Below are 25,325 nucleotides of genomic sequence, written 5' to 3' on the forward strand. Positions count from 1 at the left end.
AAATAGATCAAATAATTTCAAAATTTATATATAATCACAAAGACCATAAGTTGACAAAATAATTTTGAATAAGAGTATTAAATTTAATGGTGTAAATTTCTCTGATGTTAAACACTCCTACAAAGCTTTAGTAATTAAAACAACATGTTACTGGCTCAAAAACAGACACCAATCAAAAGAAGAGAATAGATCAACCAGATATAATTCCTCACACCTATGATCAGTTAACCCATGGTAAAGTAAGCAAGAGTACAAAATGAAGACATTCTCCTCAATAATTAGTGCTGGAGAGATTGAACATGTAAAAGATTGATTAGAATATTTCCTCACATTGTATACAATCCATGAGCAAAGAATATCATTCTATTTATTTTGTTTTCTTTTATTTCTTGCACCTGAAATTTATAGATCTATGTTAAGATCTTTTATTTCACATACCAAATGTATTCCTATATTATTCTATTTGATATAAGTTAACACACAATTGTTTTCCTAATTTCTCTTTCTGATAATGTGTTGTTACTATACAAAAATGCAATGAATATTTGTATATTGATTTTGTATTCTGCAAGTTTACTGAGTTTGTTGGTTATTTCTAACAGTCACTGGAGGTGTCTATGGAGTTTTCTATCTATGCATAATTATGTCATCTGTAAAAATTCACTGCTTTTTTACAAGTAGGATGACTTTTATATTTTTCTTGACTGATTGTTCTGGCTAGGACTTCTAGTAATGTAATTTAGGACTTGTGTAAGTGAGCTAGTTTTTCTTATTACTGGACCAGAGTAAAACATTCCTGTATGCTAATATTGAAATTGATGTTAGTCATGATTTTTTCATATATGGCTTTTATTATGTTTAGTTACATTCTTTGTAGAGCAAATTTGTAAAGAATATTTTTATAAAATAGTTATGATCAGATCTGTCAATAATTTTCCTACATTTTTTGAGATTGTTATTTTTGAGTTCTTTGTTTTTTAAGGGATGATATCACATATATTGATTTGTGTATGTTAAATAATATTTATGTATCAGGACTAAACACAACTTAACTATAGTTTATAATACTTGTAATATGCCATGAATTCAGGTTGCTAATATTTATTTAGAATGGAATTTATAGATACTGAAGGAAAAATTTTCTTTGTAGCTTGAGTGTACATTTATTTATTTAAAAATTTTATCACTCATTTTGAATTTGGCTTCAGTTTAACGGAATTTATTACTAAATAAAAATATAAAGTTTTGTAGAACAGCATTTACTTCAGTTTACTGATACAGAACATAGCTATTATTTACAATTAGTGAACAAAACACTTGCCTTAAAATGCCGTATTATACTAACAATGCCAACTGTTCCAGAACTGAGAAATGTACTGCTACCTAAAATGAATTGCCTGGTCTTTTTCACCCCAAACCACATATACTGTTGTTTCTTTGTTTTTGATTGTTTATTTCTTTGCCCCTTAATGGAGGCACTGCTTATTGAACCAAGGATCTTGTGCATAAATGTATTTATCAACATCATTTTGGAACACATAACAGAACCCACAAGAGTATGGATAATAAACATGACAAAAAATTTATTTCTTCTAGCGACTGAAAAACCTCTGAGTGAAAGAATGGCAAACATAAACATTTGTAAATATACAATAATATGTTCTCTTTTGTAATTTTAAAGTAGAATATTAAATTACATTTTTTTTACTTATAGCAATGAAATGAAATTTAAAACAAAAATTCCCCCCTTTGGGATTTCTTAAATTTGATTGCTTATTTTAACCTAATTTTATTTCATAAATATTTACCATTTATTTACAAACATACCAAATAAACAGATATTTATTCTGCTAATATTTTGAATATAGAGTTATTTATTGTAAAGTACACAGATAAATACATACTTCCATTTCCAAATCAAATTATTTTTCACCTTAATTACAACTGATCATGAAAGTGTTATAAATTTTATGTAGAGGTTTTAAACAGTTTTCACTGTAAATTCCAAAATTTAAAATTATTTTATATATTTTCTGCATTATTTATACTCTGTTCCCCAATCTGGTGTAAATTTATGTACAAAAGGATGGATATTGGTTTTATTTCATAGACCCCAAAATTAAATTATTAAAAAGATTTTGTGTGGATAATATTTGCAGATCACACTATAAAAATAAACATCCTACATGTTTCATTTTAACTGGATAAATGAGAAGTAAACACTGACTGAACATTACACTTGAGTTGCTAGGAGACCAGTCGTTTTGTGATGTCACAGCTACTCAGGTTGAGAACCATTGTGATGGCCTAGCAGTTTATCTGTGCAGACCTACCAAAGCAGCATTTGAAGATGCAGTGCTCAAAATCATGCAGAATAAAAAGGTAGCTGTAGATAAAGTTACTTTAGATGGCATATTTTTCTTCAGAAATTCAAGTTGTGTCTCATAAAGATGGACCAATTGGTTCAGGAAACCCCAGTAGATCTCTATTGTGTAATCAAACATTCCTTGTGGACTTGGACTTGAAGACTATGATTGAAGAAAATGCTGTTCAGTATTTGTCTGAAAGATCCTTGATTAAAAGACCATGTTACATACATTGTGTCTCTGAACCAGATGAAGATAATGATTTTCGTTCTCTGTCATTTCCAAGAAAACTCTGGAAAAAAGGTGTGAGTGACAAACTTAAATCCATCTGGTGGGGTGATAATGGACCTTCCATAGTGATTGATGAAGATGTCTTTAAGAAGGAAGTTTTGGAAAGAAAGCCCCCTTTCAGAATATTTCAAATTGGAAGTATGAAAAGTTTAGTTAGACAGCTTAACCTTTATGGGTTTGGTAAAGTGCAGCAGAATTTTCAAAGATCTGCTTGTCTAGTTGACTTTCTGGCAAAAGAAAAAGAAGTCTCTGTTTTAAGAAAGGTATACAGAAATTTTAGATACCACTTGGTAACTTATATATAAAATTTTATTCTGTACATCATCCTATGGTAATATAAATGTTAAGATAGATTTTGAAAATTGTATTAAACTACTAAGGCTAAAATACTTTATTTTTTCTAAAAAATGAGGACAGTACCTTAAGAAGTCAAAATTATGAGAAACTTTGCTTGAAACTCTGAATCTTAACAGAAATCAAAATAAAGGTATTAATGCTGCTTTTAAAACGTGGCATAAACCATTACTGCAAATACTACCTTCTTAAATTTGATGACTATTCTATTTAAATGTGTAGTTTCCAAACAAGAAACTTAAAAATATCGTCAGCAATGTTCATATTTTGATGATATTATCTTTGCATTGTAAACGTGAAATCTGAGGATTTACAGGTTAGGCTAATTTTTGACTTGTATTTTGATTTAAAATATTACTAAAAATTTTCACCTTTGGTTGTAGCTGCAGTTCTATCATAATCCAAATTTTAAATGAGGCTGTCCCCAGATTTTACTTAGAGTAAATAGAAGAGTTGGGATTAAAAATGATTCTCTGGTATCTTCATTGGCTGAAGATTTCAAAAAGAAGCACTTTAAAGCAGGGGGTAATGTGGATAATCATAATTCTGGTTTTGTGGCTAATGCTAGTGGAGAAAGTGCTTTTTAACCTACTGCAAATTTTAACATGCCTCTAATAAGAAGGCCCTCTACCACCCAGATAATTGGTGATACAACTACCCTTATCAGAGATGATTTTTCTCCTCCATCATCAAGGTCAGTTAGACCAACAGAACAAATTGCAGTGGATCAACGTGCTATTTTAAATGAGTTGACCACTGTCCACTGGCACTATCAATGCAGCTAAACTGAAGCAAATGGCCGTGTTGTGAACTTCATTACAACTAAATATTCTACTTCTCTGTACAGCATATTGTCTCCCATACAGAGCAATTATTTTGGACTGATGGTGGAGCCTTATACTTTTCCAAATAGATATCACAACATATCTGCCAATGAAGGTCGTTTTTATAAACTTCAACCTGGGAGCAACCCACGGATTCTAGTGCCAGTGATAGCTGATACATCAGCTACCTCTCTTTCAAGGCCAACTCATCAGCCATCTTCAGTTTATGAACGTCATCCTAATTACAACTGATCTACCACAGGATTACCATATTATACAGGTAACAAAGATTAAAATGATGTTGAAAAATGTCGACAAATATCTGCCAATTTCTTGTTTGAACGATAAACATAGATGTGTAGCTGTATTTTCCTTTTATTTTTTAATAGAATTAAGAGTTAAATGGGGAGTAAGTTACCATTTAAAAAAAAAGAGATATTTGATATGATCATTTGATGAAACAATATGGGAGTAAATTTAAATAATTTCTTGTAAGGAAGAAGAGAAAATGGAAGAATTTGGAATAAGACTAAAACATGGAGAGTGGGAAAAGTACTAAATGGTTTCTGGTTCATACTGGAAAGTATTAAAAGTGTTAAGTTAGGATAGGTTGGAACAGTAGATAAATGCAGGTATCGGCCCAGGGATCATGGTCTCTATTATGTCATCCCTGGAATCATAAAGGTCACATGATGTAGTCTCAGATGGCACATTCAGCACGTGGTAGAATTTAAGAAGTAATTTTATCAATGGTCTTCTTTGCGCTGTTCTCAAAGCAATCGAATGGGTGCTTTCATTCCCTGCCCTCAAGATTCTACACTATATTTTCTAGTCAATAATTTATATTGCTTTTCTGTTCCAGCCAAAGGCCAGCTTACATCCTCAGGGTGGCACTTAATGCTTTTCCAACTCTAAGCCCACAAACTCAACTTAGTTTAGTCAGTTCTTTATAAATTGGCATCTGACTACCTTGGCATATCTTAATGTTTCACTGTATCTGGAGATACATCCAGGCAAATGCTTGTCAACTATTTTAGCTCCAGCCTCACCACTTTTGCTCCAGCTCATCCTTGGAAGTTGTGTGTCCTCCTTTTACCTACTTACACTTTTCCAGTCTCAGCACAGAAACCACCTCCTCCAGATGTTTTCTGTCTATCCCACTTTCCTTGTCTAACTTGTATACCAGCAAAGTAAGCACAGCACATGCCAAAGGAAGAATTTTACTATTTAGTGAACGAAAAATACATGTTGACTTTAAGCAAAATCTACTTTCCTGAAACAACAAAACTCTCATGGTTTTCAAAATATTTCGTTATGGTCTTTACTCTTCACCACAAACTAGTTCTTTTCATAGTCCAAGGACTAGTAACTCAAGAGAGTAAGTGGAAGTAGGTACAGGAGAAAAAGTATTATTTTCTTCTTAATTCATGCCTCCAGAGGCCTAAAGCATTCCATTCCCATTTGCTGGAATTTTTCCTGTCTCTTCATCACCCACCCACCCCAAAATAGCTGATTCTCTTCCCCTTACCAATAACTATACTGACTTCTAATTAATTTACTTCTTAGAATCAGAAATTTACACAGAAGAGACAGTGCCATTGCAAATATTTAATGTATGTTTATACACCCCACATAAATTGTGCCCCTTCTAACTTTCACACAGGAAGCATCTTAGAGGTACTAGCCCGTTGGTTGGAGTGGTCATATTCAGTAACCCAATTGCAATCTAAAATGTGTGGAGTAGGAGGAAGTGAGGGTAGTGGAATTAAAGATTTATCTAACTGCAAGAACACCAAATTTCTGCAGATATTAGAAATATAAAATATTCATGGAAGACTCTGACTTTTTCCCATTATTTTAAAATTAAAGGTGAAGCATTTTCAGAATGTGAAATGCCCTGAAATGCTGGAAAAATTGTAGGCAAGTTCAGGGAGCCTAAGGCTTCTGCTCATAATCATGCAGTCAGTGTCAGCTGATAAGACTGAAATGGCAAGATTCAGTCCTGAAAATGCGTCACCAGTTGTGAAGAAAGCCTTTGATAATCTGGAGAAAAGGCAAATGGGCCAGGGTAAGCTGTAGCAACATCCCACCAATATGAAATTTACCAAGAGAAGAAAATAGCCCACTTGCAGCAGGAGAACTTTGGACAGCAGTGGTTTTTTCCTACAACAGAAATTTCAAGCTTTTAAGTTTGTGAGCTCAACTCTGATGGTGGCTATGTTTTTGCTTACATTAGCAGTCTGGGGTTCAGATGGGCTGGTTCAGCAGCTAGTTTCCAGCTCTCTTATCAGACAGTGGTTCTTACCACGATCATATTAGCAAGGTTCTATAATGAAAAGTGAAAAGCTACAGTTTACTTTCAAAATTAGAAATCCTAAATAAGAATATTGTTTATTTGTCCATCTGTAGTATTCTACCTTGCAAAAGCTAGACTATTGGCAAAAGTAGAAAAGTAGTCTGGTGTTTGAAAACTATTTTCTGAGACCTGCCCACTGAATTCTTCCCACTAAGTACAACAAATATGTCTACCATTGTGTGTGTGTGTGTGTGAAAATGGATTGTTAAGCAGCAACTGTTTGTCTTATTTGAGTCATCAGTGAATTATTCCTCTGCATCTAGCAGAATCTCTGTGAGTTAAGAGTTTCACTGAGCCACCAGATTTCCTTCCAATCAGGGATAGGTAGTTTTTATTTCTCCCAGTATACTAATTGTTACCTGTTCATTGAATCCCAAGCTGATATTAGGGCCATTATAATGAACCCTTGAATTGGACTGAGGTATATACATTTTCCTGTCCCCAGAGCCCAGCACAGGACTGTGTCTCCTTTTTAATTTAAGCTTATGTCTAATTTTTTTTGTCTTATTCTCATTGTTGACACAATTTATTATGGCTTTGAACAGCCGTTGTCTTATTTATAGCAACTGAGCCACTGACTTATTCCCGTTCAACTAGAAATTGCAATAACCTTTCTTTCCTTGGACTACCTGGAATAGAGTGAGCGTAGTCATCATTTTGAAAGCAGTCCTCAGTCCTAATAATGGGGAACCTTTACAGTTCTTTGCCCAGCACTTGAGCGAAAATGTTTGTTGTGGATCACAGGGATTATACTCACATCCCCTGTTGCAACCATGAGAAAACACCACATTGTTATCCAAAATCAAGTCTTAGTCAGTATTGCATTCCCATTGCAAAACAGTTAAGAATTGTAGGAGTTCTGAGATTTTACCATGCTGAGATTTTTAGCAACCCAGCAGGTTCCTTTATTACAGATGCTGTCGTGGAGATGAGACTTTCGGTCAGAGACAGTGAACTTTATCACTCACAGCAAAAGCAGCCAGGGTTACCATTTGTTTCCATTCTCTAATCTTAGATGAATATACAGAGTGATATTTTGTTGCCTACAGAAGCAGTGGGCTTTTAACATGAAGAAAGTTTAAGGCATGACAAAACACTAATTTTATTAGTATCTTTATGTATAATTTATTAGAATCACTTATTTATTAGTATTTTTACCTAGGATAAGTTTATCATGACTCAAGATTTCTTGCTGCAAAAACAATCATGAGAAATGACATGGGAAAAATTGACCATTGGTTTTCCATTTTTTCTTCCACTTTTTTTTGAGATATAGTTGGCATAAAACATTGTGTAAGTTTAGGTGCACAGGATAGTGATTTGATTTACAAGTATCATGAAATAAATATCATAGCAACTTTAGGGAGAATTCATTATCTCTTTTAGATACAATTTGAAAGAAATACAACTTGTCTTTTGGTTGTGATGAGAAACATTATGGTCTACTCTCTTAACAACATTCATTTAGCACATAAAGCACTATTAGTTGTAATTTTCATTTTACTATGGGACATCCTTACAACACGTTTATTTTATGGCTGGAGGTTTGTAGATTTTGAGTGCATTAATCAAATTCTCCTTTCCCAACCTCTGCCTCTGTTGACTGCAAGTCTAATTTTTTTCTATAAAAATGTTTCCTTGTTTTTGAAGTGTACTTTAATCTAAACACTGTGTTGGTTTCTCTTACACAACATACTGTTTGCAGTTTTTAATACATTTCAAGCTGCTCACCAGAATATACCTAGTTATGACTTGTTGCTATGTAAAGAAGTTTTATTGTTAATTACTAATACCCATACAGTATATTTCTTGTCCCTGACTCATTTAATTTGCAATTGGAAAATTTTCTCTCTTAATTTCCCTCAACTTTTTCTTTTCCTTACCCCATTTCCCTCCTTCTTGTGAACAACCTGTTGCTTTCTATAACTATAACTCCTTTTCTGTGTTGTTATGTTCATTTGTTTTAAATTCCACATATGAGTAAAATCATTCAGCATTTGTCATTCTGTTTCTGACTTATTTCACTTAGCATATTACCCTCTTGATCTACGAATTTGTTGCAAATGACAAGAAATTATTCTTTTTAGAGCTGAGTAATAACTCATTGTATTTTTATGTGTGTGTGTGCATATATATAGTGCATATAAATATATATTGTGTGTATGTATATATAAATATTGATAAATCTGCATTTAAGTTGGGTAGATATATATACTATAAACACACATGTTCTTTATCAATCATCTATTGATGAGCAATAAATATGCTTCTATATCCTGTCTATTGTGAATAATGTTGCAGTAAATATAGGTTTGAATTTATCTTTTCTAATTAGTGTTATCATTTTCTTGAAATAATTATCCAGATATGGAAATGTTGGTATATATTTCATTTTTAATTTTCAGATATATCTCCATGTTGTTTTCCACAGTGGCAGCACATATTTACATTCACTCCAGCAGTGCATCATGGTTGTTTTTCTTACATCCTCATGAACACTTATGTTTGTTATCTTTTTGATAATAGTCATTCTGACAGGAGTGACATAAAATCTCATTGTGTTCTGGACTTGCATTTTTCTGATGGTTAGTGATGTTGATCGGTTTCATATGCCTGTTGGTTGCCTTTCCCCCACTGTATATTCAATTTTTGTAATGGGATAAATGACCATAAGTGTCTGATTTCATTTTGAAGCATTCTTTGTGTTCCATTATTCTGTTTGTTCTGTGCCACTACCATATTCTTTTAATTCTGTAGCTTTTAATTGTAGTTTAAAATGAGGGACAGTGATACACCCTCTTAGTTCTTTGTCAAAGCGTTTGTGTTTTTAGTTTGTTTTCTTTTCTTTCTTTTTTTTAATTGATTTCAACTATTTTGTGTTTACATGTAAATTTTAGATTTATTTATTGTAAATTCTGAAAATGCCCTTGGTATTTTGATAGGCACTGAATTTAATTTGTTTATTTTCTTGGCTAGTACTGTCATTTAAAGAATTTATTTTCTCATCTACCAGCACAGTATATCCTTTCATCTGTTTGCATTATCTTCAATTTCTTTTGTAAATATTATACAGTTATCTGAGAACAGGTCTTTTAACTCCTTGGTTGGAAACATTTCTTGATTTTTTTTTGTTTTTTGTAATCCAGCTGTAAAAGTGATATTTCTCTCACTTTCTCTATCTATTAGCTTGTTGTTAGTGTGTAGAAATGCAAGTTTTCTGTATGTTAATTTTACATTCGGAAATTTTACCAAATGCGTTGATAACTCCTAGAAATTTTGTGGCACCATTTTTAGGATTTCTGTTTAAAGTATTTCATCTGCAAACAGATACTTTTACTCCTTTTCTTAATTAGTTATATTTTATTTACTTTTATTTTGGATAGCTATGGCTAGAATTTCCAGTACTATACTGAATAAAAGTGGTAAGAATGAGCATTCTTGTCTTCTTCCTTCTCTTATTGGGGATGCTTTCAGCTTTTAATCAGTGAGTGTCATGTTAGCTGAGTTCTTGTCATATATGACCTTAACTATGTTGAGGTATGTTTCTTTATACCCACTTTGAGGAGAAATATATTCTTAAAAAGATACCAAATTTGTCAAAACATTTTATGACTCTATTGATGTGACCATATAATTTTTATTCTTCAGGTTGTTAGTGTGGTGTATCATACTGATTAATTTGTGGGTATTTAATCAATTTTGCATCCCTAGAAAAAAATGGGCTTATTCATATTGTATAATCCTCTGAAAATATTGTTTGATTTGCTAACAATTTAGTGATGATTTTGCATCTATGCTTATCAGTAGTATTTAATCTCTAATTTTTTGAGGTATTTGTTCCAGTTTTACTAGTGGTGTGATACAGAAATGTGGGGTAGAAAGCCTTCCTTCCTCTCGAAATTTTTGGAATACTCTGTGAAGTATAGGTGAAACCTCTTCTCAAAATGTTTGGCAGAAATCACCTGAGAATCTGTGTAGTCCTGTAATTTTGTTTCTTGGAAGATTTGGTTTAATTACATATTCAATTTCATTAGTGATAATCTGTTCATATTTTCTTTCTCATTCCATTCTGGAGATTAGTTCTTTCTAAGAAATTGTCCATTTCTTCTAGGCTTTCCATTTTATTGGCATATAATTTGTTGTATCATCTTATGATGCTTTGTATTTCTTTGAAATAAGATGTAACTTCTCATTCATCTCTGAGCTTATTAATCTGTAACTATCTTTTTTGCTCTTGTGTCTGGTTAAAGTTTATCAACTTTATTTATCTTTCAAAAGGCATTATTTAGTTTGATTATATGTTTCTATTTTAATCTTTATTTTATTTAATTATGTTCTGTCCTTTCAGCTGTCTTTCCTTCTAGCAAAAAGTTTGTTTATTATTTTCTACAACATTTGCTGGTAACTATATTTTATAAGAGAGAGATATTTCCTATTTGTATAAGTGGGATTATTTTGCTATAAGCATCCCTATTAATACTGCTTGTGCTATACCCCATGGATTTTGTTTTGGTTGTCATGTTTTATATATATTTTTTCTTTCAATTATTCAGCAATCCATTTGTTGTTAATATTGCATGATTTATCCTCCACACTTTAGTATTTTTCTCAGGTTTTTTCTTTTAGCAAATTTTCATTCTCACAGAATCCATAAGTTTCTTCAAAAAACAAAGAGAATAATACTAAAATTTATACATAAATCTGAAAGACCCAAATTTTCTAAAAGTATTTTGAAAAATGAACAAAACTGTGGGCATTACCCTCCCTGACTTTATAACATACTACAAAGCTACAGCAATCAATACATCAAAATATGGTACTTAAAGAAACACATAGATCAGTAGAACAAAATAAAGAGTCCAAAAATAAACCCGCACACCTAAGGTCAATTAGTCTACAATGAAGGAGGCAAGAGTATACAATGGAAAAAAGGCAGTCTCTTCAACAAGTAGTTCTGAGAAAAGTAGACAGTACATGTAAAATGAAGATGTAAGAGCACTTCCTTCCAAAGTATAAAAAATGAGATAAAAATGGATTAATTTCCCAAATGTAAACACAAATTTATACAATTTCTGACCAAGAACAGGAGCAGAAGTGACTCTGAGATAAATCATAGCAATGTTTATTTTTGATTTGTCTTCAAATTTCAAGCATAAAGGAAAACTAACAATTACAGTTTTTAGTTTACTGAGGAAAAAATAGATGTATTATGTGACACAGGGATTCTAATTCTTGTATATGTGTGATGTGCAAAACCTTTTCCAGAGCAAAGGAAACCTTCAACAAGACATGATATCAGACAGAATAGAAGGAAAAATTTCAGACAATGAGACCAACAAGATGTTAATATTCATAATATATATATAGCATATTAGACAATATATTTAATAAACAAAGACCCCAACTTAAAAACAGTTGAAGGATCTTCATGGAAACTTTTCAAAAACAGACATGTGGATGATTTTCATGCACATAAAAAGAAACATATTGTTGGTATTCATTAGGAAATTAAAAATCAAAACCAGAATGAAACATAATCTCACAACAACCAAAACGGCTTTTAATAAAAACTCTACAAATGACAAATATTAATAAGAATATCAATAAGAGGGAACCCAGGTGCACTGTTGGTGTAAATATAAATTGATGCATCCACTATTATAAAAGTGTGGACAGTGCTAAGGAAACTAGAAATAGAAACATTATATGTAGCCACAATTCCAGTTTTTGTTATAAATCTGATAAAAATGAAAACATTAACTTTAAAGGATAAATTACCCACAGAGTTCTTAACATCATCATTTATAGTAGCCAAGGATAGAAGCACAACTCAACTGCCTATCAACAGATGATTGGCTCAAGTAGATGTGAGATATAGATAACATAATAAATACTAAGTCATTGTCATATTAAAAAATAAAACTCTACAATTTGGAAATATGTGAGTGGACCCAGAGATTATTGCACATAGTAAAATAAGTCATACAGAGAAAAACACACTATGTTGTCACTTAAATGAGGAAAATAAAGATATAAGAGAAATAATCATAAAAAAACAGAAACAGAATCACTTATATATGTGTAGTGTACCAAGTAGTGGTTTCCTGTGGGGACAGGGAAGAACGATGGAGAAGACAGAAATGTGCAAGATACTGGTAATAAATTAGAAAACCAAAAGGGCTATATTTACAGCACAGAGAAATATTTTAATAATTTAATTGATTTTAAAGATGTTATATGGATATATTATAGTAAAATGTGTATGTGGGTGTAAAAAACATTGAAGAAAAACCCCAGGAAAAACAAAATATTTTGTAGTTCTATGATATTAAGGGATGTGATTTGTTCACTTTCTTTACTGTTCTTATAATGTCCTTAGTAGAATTTAAGCTTTCATTTGAAAAAGTATATACTTTTAAAAGTGACATAAGTTTAAATTATTTTTGTCTCTCCCCTTACATCTACAGTCAGTAAAGCATTCACATCTGAAGAAAAATAACTACAACACAAAGCAATAATCCAGAAGGCATGTGAACAGGTAAAGTTTGATGGACTAAAATACACAAATGAGGCTGAACTAAGGGAAGAGCAGATTTGGTGTCTGCAACCAAGGCCCACTGACTAAGATATCTTAGTCCACAAGTTCAGAGAACCCAGTAGAAACAGAGTCACAGTGGTTCGCACAGATTCGACCTCCAACTTCACCAGTGCTCATGGTCACATGTAATTAGGAGGGACCCACAATGGAGACAGAATTTCCATCCTTCAGACGCTCAGACATTCATGACACTGTCCCTACTCCCCATTCACAGTGGTGGAGACATGTTACCTTGCAATACTGGACATGGCAAAGGCACTTGCCTGATTCCAAATACCCACCTGTCTTTACATGTTTCCTCACTGAGTACACTGAGTTTCAAGGGATATCAAATAAAAGGAAGTGTTCACAGTCCCAGTGACAAGAGTGGCATTAACTACCAGAGAAGTCTAAGAAGTGACAATGAAAACATATCTTTATCCAGAAAATAGTGACTGGAAAGTGCCAGTTTGAAATATTATCACAGGTAGCTCAGGTAAGTAAAACAAAATCTGTGCAATATTGCAAACAACCAGAAAACAAAAACAAGGACTCCAACTCAAAATCTGTTATTTAGTGTCATCAGAGAAATAACTTATCAAGACCATGACAAATCACAGTAACATTATAGGGCATGCACACACACAGATAGACACACAAAGTCACCGACACAGACACAGTCAAACACGCACATGCAACTGCACACACACACACACACAATGTCAACCCTGCAGCAAACAAACTTAAAGTCATGGTATATTGCCACATTACTAATAGAGAATCCAAATAGGTGTCATACAGAATCTCAATACAAAAAACAAAACTAAGAAAGCAGTTTAGTGAGCTCAGGAATAAATGAAATGATGATAAGGAATACATTATCAAAGAGACTGAATCTATAAAATAACCAAATAGTATTGGAGGACCAGGAGAATTTAATAAATGAGATGAAGAAAGCAACAGAAAGCATTGGAAGTAGACTGTCTTTGTGGAAGAGAGATTAGCAAACTCACCAATACAAAACTAGAAATGATAGGAGATGGCAGAGATTCAAGATATTAAAAAGTGAGGGAATTCTACAATAGCCATCAGACTTCTTCAGGAAGTACACATTAGACTGGAATCCTGGAGGGAGAAGAAATTTAGAAGGCAGCTAATGGTTTATTTAAAGAAGTAATAGTTGATAACTTTCCGAACCTGTGTAAGAAGCTGATATACATGTCCGTGAGCCAACACCAATAACTATAAGAAAAAGGGACCTCCTTCAAGATACGTCATATGCAAATTGGCAAGTCAATGACAGAGTAAAATTTTAAAAGCATCCAAAAAAGTTATGATAATCTACAAATGAACCCCCATTAGGCTATCAGCAGATTTCTGAGAAGAAAACATAGGCCAAGGGTAAATAAAATTACATTTTCAAATACTAAAATACAAAATGTCTCACCCATTAATACTTACACAATTATCACTTAGAGATACAGTGAAAATAAAGACTTTAACAGACAAACAATACCTGAATGAGGTAAAATAAACAACCGAGATAACTTATAATAGGTGTAAAAAAGAAGCTTTCCAAGAAATATAAAATGGCAAAAATATGCAAAACATTGACCAAAATGCTAAGGAGAGACCACGAGAAATTTGCAACTGTTTCTTTGGGTATGTTTTTAAATGCTACTATAATATATGGATTAAAGAGAGAAAAATAGGAAATCAGTTGCAATAAATATAGATACTTCAAACTGGTTACATGTTCATAGCAGTAAAAGAAATAAATTGAAACAGTAATCATAAAAGGTAAAGATTAAAAATAAAATAATATTTAAGGAAGCTTCTATCAGCTGATAAAGGACTAAATTACACATGAGATGTTTTATTTTTAATTGAAGTACAGTAGATGTAGTATATTGTGTAGTTTCAGAAGTAAAGCATAGTTATTTTTACCAGTTTGTAGATTTTATTGCATTATGAATTATTAAAATGATTGTAACATACAATTATTTTAAGCCATTGTGTATAATTCCCTGACCTATGCAGATTATTCTTGTTGCTTCTCTCCTTTATTTATACTAGTTTGTATCTGTCAATGTCCTACCATTAAATTCTCTTTTCCTTCCGCTTTGGTAAACATAAATATTTTCCCATATCTTTGAGCCTGCTTAAGTCTTGTCTATCTAATCTCTTTACCTCTCCATCATGTCTCTGTCTATTTATCCATGTATCTATCTATCTATCTATCTATCTATCTATCTATCTATCTACCATGTATGTATGTATCTGTCCATCTATTTATCTGTCATCTATCAAAAGATAACTATAGATTGATGTAAACTGATAATTGTTATTCTTTATATTCCACATATAAATTATGTTATATTCTTTTGTCTTTTTCTAAGTTACTTCACTAAGCACAATATTTACTAGGTTCATTCATGATGCTGAAATAACATAGTGTTATACTTTTTCATCACTGAGTAATATTCTATGGCATATTTATAGAAACATCCTATCTTCTTAAGTCCATAGTCTACTGTGGACTCTTGGATTGCTTCCCTGTCTTGTATATTATAAACACTGCTATTGGGAACATTGGTTCCTCTCAATTTAGGGTGTTTCCCCAGATTTTTTCTATGAGAGGCATTACTGGGTCATATGGTAGTTAACTTTTTAGGTTTTAAAGAAATCTGAATACTGTTTTCCATAGAAGTTGTAGCAATTTACATTCTTGCCAAGAGTATACAAGAGATTTGTTACCACAACATCATCTCCAACACTTACTATTTGTAGACTTTTTGATAATAGCCATTTGACCTATGTGAAGTGATAACTCATTTCAGTTTTGATTTGCAATTACCTAATAATTAGTTATGTTGAGCAATTTTATCACTTGCCTGTTACTCATCTGTAAGTTTTCTTTGGAAAAATATTAACTCAGGTACTCTGCTCTTGTTATTGATTGGGTTTTTGTTTTTCACCTTGTGTTGTGTAATCTAAATACATCTTACATCTATTAACATACATCTATTAACCCCTGGTCACTTGCATTGTTTGCAAATATGTTCTCCTATTACACAGGCAGTGTTTTCATTTCATTGATATTGTCCTTAGCTGTGCAGAAATTTTCAAGTTTGTTTAGGTCCCACTTGCTTATTTTTGCTTTTATTTCTTTTGCCTTAGGAGATTGATATAAGAAAATATTCCTATGATATATATCCAATAGGGTTTCACCTACATTCCCTTCTAGACGTTTTATATTATCAGGTCTTATATTTAGGTCCTTAATATACTTGGAGTTTATTTTTGTATATGATGTCAGGGAATGCTCTCATTTCACTGTTTTACATGTAGATGTCCAGCTATCCCAACACCATCCATTGATGAGACTGTCTTTTCTCCATTGTGTACTCTTGCCTCTTTTATCATAGATTCATTGCTCATAGGTGTGTGGAATTATTTCTAGGCTCTCTATCTGTTTCTAATTGATTATATCTCTTTCCCAATGCCATACTGTTTTTATTACTGTAGGTTTGTAGTATAGTAAGGTGTCCGGCAGGGTTATACCTCCAGATATGTTGTTTTCCTCAAGATCATTTTGGCAATTTTTAATGGTTTCATGTAAAACTTAGAGTTATTTAATTTCTGGTCCTGTAGAAAATACTACAGCTTCGTAACAAGAATTGCACTTGATCTGTAGGTTTCTTTGTGTAGTATGGCCATGTTAACAAGACATCTTTCAATCCAAGAGCACAAGACATCTTTCCATTTCTTTGAAACATTTCAATCCAAGAGCACAAGACATCTTTCCATTTCTTTGAAACATTTTTAATTTCTTTGTCAATGTTGTGTAATTTTCAGTGTGTAGATATTTCACATATGTTGCTACATTTAATCCAAAATATTCTGGGGAATGGGGTTTTAAACATTATTGCTTTCAATGTCCATTTTATGGTATCTCTTCATTAATGTGTAGAAATGCAAGAGACTTTTTTACGTTAATCTTGTACCCTGCTCCCTTAATGAAATTATTTATTGTTCATAATAGTCAGTGTGGAGCCCTTAGGACACTCTATGTAGATTTTTATGCCATCAGTACTGGTGAAAATTTGGCCTCTTTTTCCATTTTGCGTTTCTTTTACTTTTTTTCTTTTCCTCTTCCTTTCTTGTATTAGTGTGGAACACAAGTGGTGACAGTAGGAGCCCTTGTCTTGTTCCCGAATTTACCCAGAAGGCTTTCAGCCTTTCCCCTGAGTATTATAAACTGTTATAAATGGCCTTTAGTATGTTGAGAGATGTTCCCATTTTACTCACTTTCATGAGAGTTCTGAAGGTTAATGTATGTTGAATTTTCATGTGCTTTTTCTTTGTGTATTGACATGGTCTTGTGAATATTGTCCTTCCTTTATTAGATAATTGTCATACTGATTGAATTGTGTATGTTGAACCATCCTTGTGTCTCTGGAAGGAATCCAACTGATCATAATATATAATCTTTTCTATGTATTGCTGGATTAATTTGTTGATGTTTTTTGAGGATTTTTGAATATATATTCATCTAGGATATTGGATTTTCATTTTCATTTTTTTTTGGTATTTTCTTTGACTGGTTTTGTTATCAGTGTAATGGTGGCCTCATAGAATAACTTTGGGAATTTTCCTTCTATCTTCATTTTTTAAAATAGTTGGGGGGAAAGTGGTTTTAGGGAATGCATCCAGGCATTTTGTTCAAGGGGTGTTTTTAAAATTACAGATTTTATTTAACTTATACTGATTGCTCTTTTCAAGTTCTCAGTTTTCCCTTACTTCACTGTTGGCAGGCTGTACATTTCTAGAAAATTGTGCATTTCTTTTAGGTAGTCCAGTTTGTTGTCATGTAAAAGCTCATAGTGCTTTCATAACCTTTTTTTTTTTTGTATTTCTGAAATATCAGATGTTATTTCTACTCTTTCATTTCTTATTTTGTTTTGGTCCAGTCTCTGTATTTCTTGATAAGCCTGGCTAAATGCTTACATGTTTGTTAAATTTTTAAGAAAAATTAAAGATGTTGATGATATGAATTGTAATTTATTTTTCAACTTTTACTTTATTTATTTTCAACTTAATCATTAAAGATTTCTCTTTCTATTGCCTTTGGGTTTTGTTTCTTTTATTTCTTGTTATTTTTGGTGGTATGCTTTGTCCTTTCTATGAGGTTTTTCTTGTTCCTTGTAGAAGCCCTGGCTTCTTCTCAACTTCCCTCTTAGATTTGTCTTTGCTGCAACCCATACATTTTATGAAGCTGTGTTGTCATTGTAATTTGTCTCCAGGTATGATTTTATTACCTCTTTGATTTCATCATTGAACATGTTTTATTTTATTTTTTTAAAGGATGTGGTTTGACCTCATGTTTGTGCTTTTCCTATTCTTCTTTCTACAGTTGATTCATAGTTTCATACTTTTGTGTATGTAAAAATACTTGCTGTAATCTATATTTGCTTAAAGTTCCTGAGGCTCATTTCATGACATAATGTGTGGTTAATTCCTTAGACAACATCCTGTGCACACTTGAAAAGTTTATGTGTTCTGCTTTTCTGATGCAGTGTCTAACATTTCAGTTAGGTTCAAATGATCTAATATGCTATTAAGACCTCTGTTTTCTTACAGATATTCTTTCTGGATGATCTGGCCATCATTATAATAAGATCTTAAACTCATCTGCTATTATTGTTTTATAATGAATTAATTCTTTGTTGTCTACTAAAATTTCTTTTTATACATAGGATCTATGGTGTTGGGTCCATATATAATTTAATGAGTGTAATACCCTATTTTTTTATTGATCTCTTTTTCTTTATATAATCTCATGTTTCTTTCATTTTGGCCCTTATTTTAAAATGTATTTCCTATGAGTTGAGCATTGCAATCTGCACTTTCTTGTCATTTCCAGGGAATATCATTTCCATTTATTTCCAGACTATGTTTATCTTCCACCATAAAGTGAGACATTTTTGGGGGGGAGGCAAAGATGTTAGAGCAGAAGGATGCCCGTAGCTCACCCTTTCACACAAATGCACCAAGACTCACATCCACAGACCCACTCAGCTAACCAGAGGACCTGCAAATCTCTGCCAGAACATTGTCCTCTTCAATAGATAAAGGTGCGAAAAATCTGGTAGGAGAAATGAAGAAAGAAAGAAGAAAAGGCAAAACATAGTGGGACAGATCCCATGGGGAGGGAGCAGCAAAGAAGGACTGGTGCTCATTCACTGTATCTCCCCTCTACAACTTAGAGTTTGGCAGGACGGAAGGGGAGCCTCCAAGGTTTGACCTTTACAAAGTATAATTTGACTGACAATTCTAAGTTAACAGGCACAGAGGATCACTCTGAAACACAGCCAAAAATGCACCCCAGATGCAGGGGGCAGGGCCTTGCTGCCCGAGCTGGGAGGAAGATGGGGATGGCTGCACTGAGGCATCCCAGTGGAATGGAAAAGGCTTTGTGCCATTGCTGTGGGTGCAAAGGGCAGAACAACCTGGGCCTTCCATAAAACGACAGGGCAGATGTGCCCTGTTGGGGGGAAGGGTACTATCCCCATCTCTGGAAATCTGCAAAAAGTTCTAGGTGAAGAGAGTTGGGGCTAAGACACAGCCACCATAACCTCTGGTGTTTTGCACCCAGGTGACAGTGGGGGCAAAACCTGCATCTACACCTAAGAACCTAGATGCCTCAAGAGCCAGATGGAGACTTGCCTACAGCCTGAAGCAGATAGGATACTACTGTCCTGGTTTCTCAGAGATCTTGTCCACCAAGACAAACAAGGAGCTGGATTTTGGCCCAGAACAGGGACAGGGCAGATACTCAGTCTACCCTGAGCCCACTTCTGTTGTGCAAACCCGAGGCAGAAAGTACAGTGTCACAGTGCAGCAGAGTGACCGGCACCCTGAGGGTGCATGTGGCCCCCTACATTTTGGGCTGGAATGCAGCCCCTGACCATGGTGTTGGGAAAGGTTGTGATGCCCAATCCTGCCTTGTCAGTCTGCAACATCTGACTGCAGCATCAGGCAGGGCAGTGATAAGCCAGCCCATAGTAAAGAGAGCTGAACCTGACCCAGTGTTGGGTTTAGGAGCTATCTGCTTGCCGACATGCCCTGGGAGCACCACAGATGAGGGCTCCAATGGAGGGTCTCAGGAAACAGCAGGCTGAGATTCCAAAACAGGATGAATACAGAAAAATTTCACAGTCTCCAGGAGGACACTGACCACCCCCATGTTTTAATCTGTTTTACCTATTCCATTTTCCATTACCCTCCTAATTTTTACTTCTTATGCAATTATATATACCCCCATTTAAATCCCTTTGAAATTTTCAAAAATATTTTTATTATTATTATTTATCAGATTTCTGCTTCAACTTGTTTTTCTATTATTCATTATACAATGTCTTCAAAGCTTTTGTTCTCCCTTCTTTAAAATTCTTCATCTCTCTCTCTCTTTTTTCCATTTTCTAACTTGTATTACTACATAGGTATTAGGTAGATAAACTCTTTTAGGACCGCAGTAGATAACTGATACTCCATAAATCACAGTGCCAGAGAGGTAGGTGCAAGATGAAGAAGCTGAGAAACCATTCACAATTAAAAGAACAAGAGATATCCCCTGAATTAATGATCAGTGAAATAGACATCAATATCCTACAAGATCAAAATTTCAAAAAAATAGTGATCTTATTATTGAAGGAAATTAAAGATAGTGTTTAGAGATATAAAATATGTTTAAAATGAAATGAAAGGTATAAAGAAGAGCCGAGTAGAATTAGTAAACCCATTGACTGAGATGAGGAATGATATAAAAGCATCACAAAGCTGACTAGACAATGCAGAGGAAAGAATTAGTGACTTAGAAGACAGGACAATAGAAAGCACACAATCAGAATAGCTACAAGAGAAACAATGAGAAACAAATGAAAAATGCATGAGATCTATGGGATATTATAAAGCATGCCAATCCTGGTATGATAGAAGTCCAAGAAGGGGAGGAAAGATCAAAGGTGATCGCAAAGCCGTTTGAAGAATTCATGACTGAGAACTTCCCAAACATAAAGAAGGAATCAGATACTCAGGTACAGTAAGCTCAGAGTGTCCAAAACAGGAAGAACACAAATATACCCACACCAAGACATATAATTAAGATGGCCAGAGCCAAGGATAAAGAAATGATCCTAAAGGCAGCAGGAAAATAGCAAAGAGTGAGATACAAGGGAATCCCCATAACTCTCCCAGCTAATTTCACTACACAAGTACTACAGGCCTGAAGGGAGTGGAAAGATATATTCAAAGGCCTGAGTGAAAAAAGATATACCCTAAGATACTTTAATAAGCAAGTCTATCCTTTTTGGTAGAAGGAGACATAAAGAATTTCACAGACAAGAAAATGCTTCAAGAGTTTAGCAACACTAGACCCATGCTAGAAGAAATATTGAAAAGTCTACTCTAAATAGAAAAGAAGCAGGATGCTTCAGAAATGTGAAATTCACAGCTGGAAACGTGATAACTCATGAATTACAAATAAAATATGCACAAAATTTTAAAATAAGATATCCAAATCATTGAGAGTCGGAGAGGGAAGCAGGAAAATAGAACATTTTTTTTTTTAGTCTTTAAAAATTCTTTTGTTTTTGGTTAAATGGGATTGAGATCATGTTACTATCAGTTTAATAAAAGCAGTTATAATAATGGTCTAAAAGACTTATAATGAAGGGTGACAACAAGACTAAAACATATCAGGGAGTCACTAAAACAAAATAAAATTCATGAAAATACAAAGGAAAATGACCAAACCATAAAAGGAAGGTGATATGAACAAAGAGGAAATAACAAATCAACAGCAAAGATAAGGTAAAAATGGCAATAAACAGAAACCTATCATTGAGTACTGTAAATGTTAATGGAATAAATGCTCCAGTAGAAAGTCAAAGAGTGGCATGCTGTATAATGAAGCACGAACCTTCAATATGCTGCATACAAGAGAACCACTTCAGATAGAAGGACACATATACATTGAGAGTGAAAGGATGGAACAGGGAATTACATTCAAATAGGAAATCCAAAAAAGCAGGTGTTACAGTACTGATTTCAGACAAAATATTCTTTAAAACAAAGGCCATAAAGAAAGATAAAAAAGGACATTTTATAATGATTGAAGGAGTGATTAAAAAATGAGAATAGCCCACTCGTTAATACATATGCATGAAAAAAAGGAGCACCTAAGTACATAAAATTATTACTTACAGATATAAAGGGGGATAGTGATGGGAATCTAATCATAGTTGGAGAATTCAACACTGCATTAACATCACTGGAAAGATCACTGAGACAGAAAATGAATAAGGCATCAGAGAAGGTAAATAATACAGTAGAAATATTACACTTGGTGGATATTTTCAGAGCATTGCAACCACAAAAAATAGAATATACAGCCTTTTCAAGTGCACATGGGGCATTTTCCAGGATTCATGATATACTTGGGCACAAAAGAAACCTCAGCAATTTTAAGAAGATAGAAATTATCTCAAGCATCTTTACAGACCACAAACCCATGAAGCTAGAAATCAACAACAGAGAAACAAAGGGGAACAAAAGGAAAACACGGAGATTAAAAAATATGTTAATAAAAAACCAATGGGTCAATGAAGAAATCATAGCTGAAATGAAAAATACTTTGAGACAGAAGAAAATGAAAGCAATACCACACATAATTTATGGGTCACATCAAAAGCAGTGCTCAGAGGGGTGTTTACAGCAATACAGGCCTTCCACAAAAAGAAGAACAATTTCAAAAAAAATTTAAACCACCAGCAGAATGCACTGGAAAAAGAAGAACAAAAAACAACAAAAGGCAGCAGAAAGAAGGAAATAATAAATATTGGGGAGGAAATAAATAAAATAGACATTAAAAACACCATAGAAAAATATCGACAAATCCAAAAGCTGGTTTTTCGAAAAAGTAAGTAAATTCAACAAATCTCTGTCCAAACTCGAAAAGAAGGAAAGAGAGAGACCACAAATTAGCAAAATAAGGAAGGAGAATAGAGAAATAACAACAAATAAAAAATACAGAATATCATACGAAAGTATTATTAAAAGTATATGGATAACCTAGACGAGATGGAAAAGTTTCTGGAAACATACTGTCCACCAACACTGAATCAAGAAGAAACTGACCCCTTGAACAAGGAGAGCACTAGAAATGAAATCAAAATAGCAATATGAAAGCTCCCTACAAATAAAACTCCAGGACAGGACGGATTCACTGCAGAATTCTACCAAACATACAAAGAAGAACTCATACCAGTCCTTCTCAAACTCTTCCAGAAGATTGAAAAGTAAGGAATACTCCCAAAGTCATTCTATGAAGCCACAATCACCCTGATACCACAACCAGGCAAAGACACTACCAAAAAAGAGGATTCTAGATCAATATCACTGATGAACACAGATGCAAAACTCCTCACAAAAATTGTAGCAAATAGAATCCAACAACACAGATGAAAGGTTATACATCATGACCAATTGGGGATTATGCCAGGGACACAGGGGTGGTTCAACATATGCAAATCAATCAGTGTAATACAGCACATCAACAAGAGAAAGGAACAAAACCACATGATCTTCTCAATAGATGCAGGAAAATTATTTGATAAAATTCAACACTCAAGTTTGATAAAAAATCTCACCAACATATCTCAGCATCATGAAAGCTAAAGATAAACCTACAGCCAGCATAGTACTGAATGGTGAGAAAATTAAACCTTCCCACCAAAATCTGAGACAAGACAAGGATGCACACTATCACCACTCCAACTCAATATAATCATGGAATTCCTAGCCACAGCAGTCAAACAAGAGAGAGAAGTAAAAGGGATGCAAATTGGAAAGGAAGAGGTAAAATTCTCACTATATGCAAATAATATGTTACTATATAGAGAAAACCCTGCAAGATCCAACCAAAAACTACTACAGCTGAACGGAGAATTCAGCAAGGTAGCAGTTTACAAGATTAAGGTTCAAAAATCAGTGACATTTCTTTACGCTAACGATTCAGATAATGCTAAAGAGCTACAGTAAAAATGACAGCACTGTATTGGTAGGAAAACAGACATATAGGCCAGTGGAACATTATAGAGAGCCTAGAAATGAACCCACAAACTTTTAGTCAATTAATCTTTGACAAAGGAGGCAAGAAAATACAATGGAATTGAGACAGTCCCTTCAGGAAATGGTGTTGGGAAAACTGGACAGCAGCAGGAATATCAATGAAGCTAGAACACTCCCAATGAAGCTAGAACACCATACACAAAAATAAAATGAGAATGTATCAAAGACTTAAACATAAGACAAGATACAAGAAACCTCCTAGAGGAAAATATAGGCAAAACGTTATCTAACTTACGTCTCCAAAATTTTCTTGCAGGTGAAATAAAAACAAGAATAAACATGTGAGACGTAATGAAACTTACAAGTTTCGGCACAGTTAGAAATCGGAAGTGAAACAAAAAGACCACCTACGGAATGGGAAAATAATTTGCATATGAAACCTATAAAGGCTTGATCTCCAAAGTATATAAGCAGTTCATCCAACTGAATAAGAAAAAATAAACAACATAATACAAAAATGGGCAGAAAACCTAAACAAGCGATTCTCCAAGGAAGACATACAAATGACCAAAAGACACATCAGAAAATGCTCAATATCTCTGATTATCAGAGAAATGCAAATCAAAACTACAGTGAGGTATCACCTCACACTACTCAGAATGGCCATCATTCAAAAATCCACAAATGACAAATGCTGGAGGAGCTGTGGATAAAAGGGAACAGTCCTTCACTGCTGGTGGCAATGCAGTATGGTGAAGCCACTGTGGAAAACAGGATGGAGATTCTTCAAAAGCCAAGGAATAGACTTATCATATGACACAGGAATCCCGCTCCTGGGCATAAATCCAGAAAAAACCCTATTGTAGGATGACACCTGCACCCCAATGTTCATAGCCAGCATTATTTACAATAGCCAAGATGTGGAAAAGTCCAAAATGTCCATCAACAGTTTATTGAATAAAGACGAGGTGGTATATTTATACAATGGAATGCTATTCAGGCTTATAAACTGACAGCATAATGCCATTATCAGCAACATGGATGCTCCTGGAGAAAATCAGTCTATGTGAAGTAACCCATATATAGAAAGAGAAATACCATATGAGATGGCTCATCAGTGGAAACTAAAAACAAAACAAAACAAAAAACCAAAAAAAAACAGAAATTCAAAACAGAAATAGACTCATAAATATAGAATACAATGTTTTGGTTGCCAAGGGGGCACAGGGCAGGGAGAGATAGACTGGGAATTCAAAATTGTAGAATTGATAAACAGGATTGTACTATATAGCACAGGGAAATATATAAAACATCTTACGGCAGCTCACTGAGGAAAAAATGGGAAAACAAATGTGTTATGTTCATTGTAACTGAAAGATTGTGCTCTTCGCTGGAATTTGAGTCAACTTTGTAAAATGAATATA

At 33.7% G+C, this 25,325-nt stretch overlaps 1 long non-coding RNA gene across 1 annotated transcript in view; it reads left to right on the plus strand.

The window, feature by feature from the left end:
* Positions 1-2,482: 2,482 nt before the first annotated feature.
* Positions 2,483-25,325, plus strand: part of LOC140695453 (uncharacterized) — a 36,458-nt gene continuing 13,615 nt past the window's right edge. The window contains exons 1-3 of the long non-coding RNA XR_012071138.1: positions 2,483-2,669; positions 3,925-4,115; positions 12,659-12,729. This is a non-coding gene — a long non-coding RNA (uncharacterized lncRNA). The remainder of the gene's footprint in view (positions 2,670-3,924; positions 4,116-12,658; positions 12,730-25,325) is intronic.

The sequence above is a fragment of the Vicugna pacos genome, unplaced genomic scaffold, assembly GCF_048564905.1.
Source record: "Vicugna pacos unplaced genomic scaffold, VicPac4 scaffold_211, whole genome shotgun sequence".
In the NCBI taxonomy this organism is placed as follows: Eukaryota; Metazoa; Chordata; class Mammalia; order Artiodactyla; family Camelidae; genus Vicugna; species Vicugna pacos.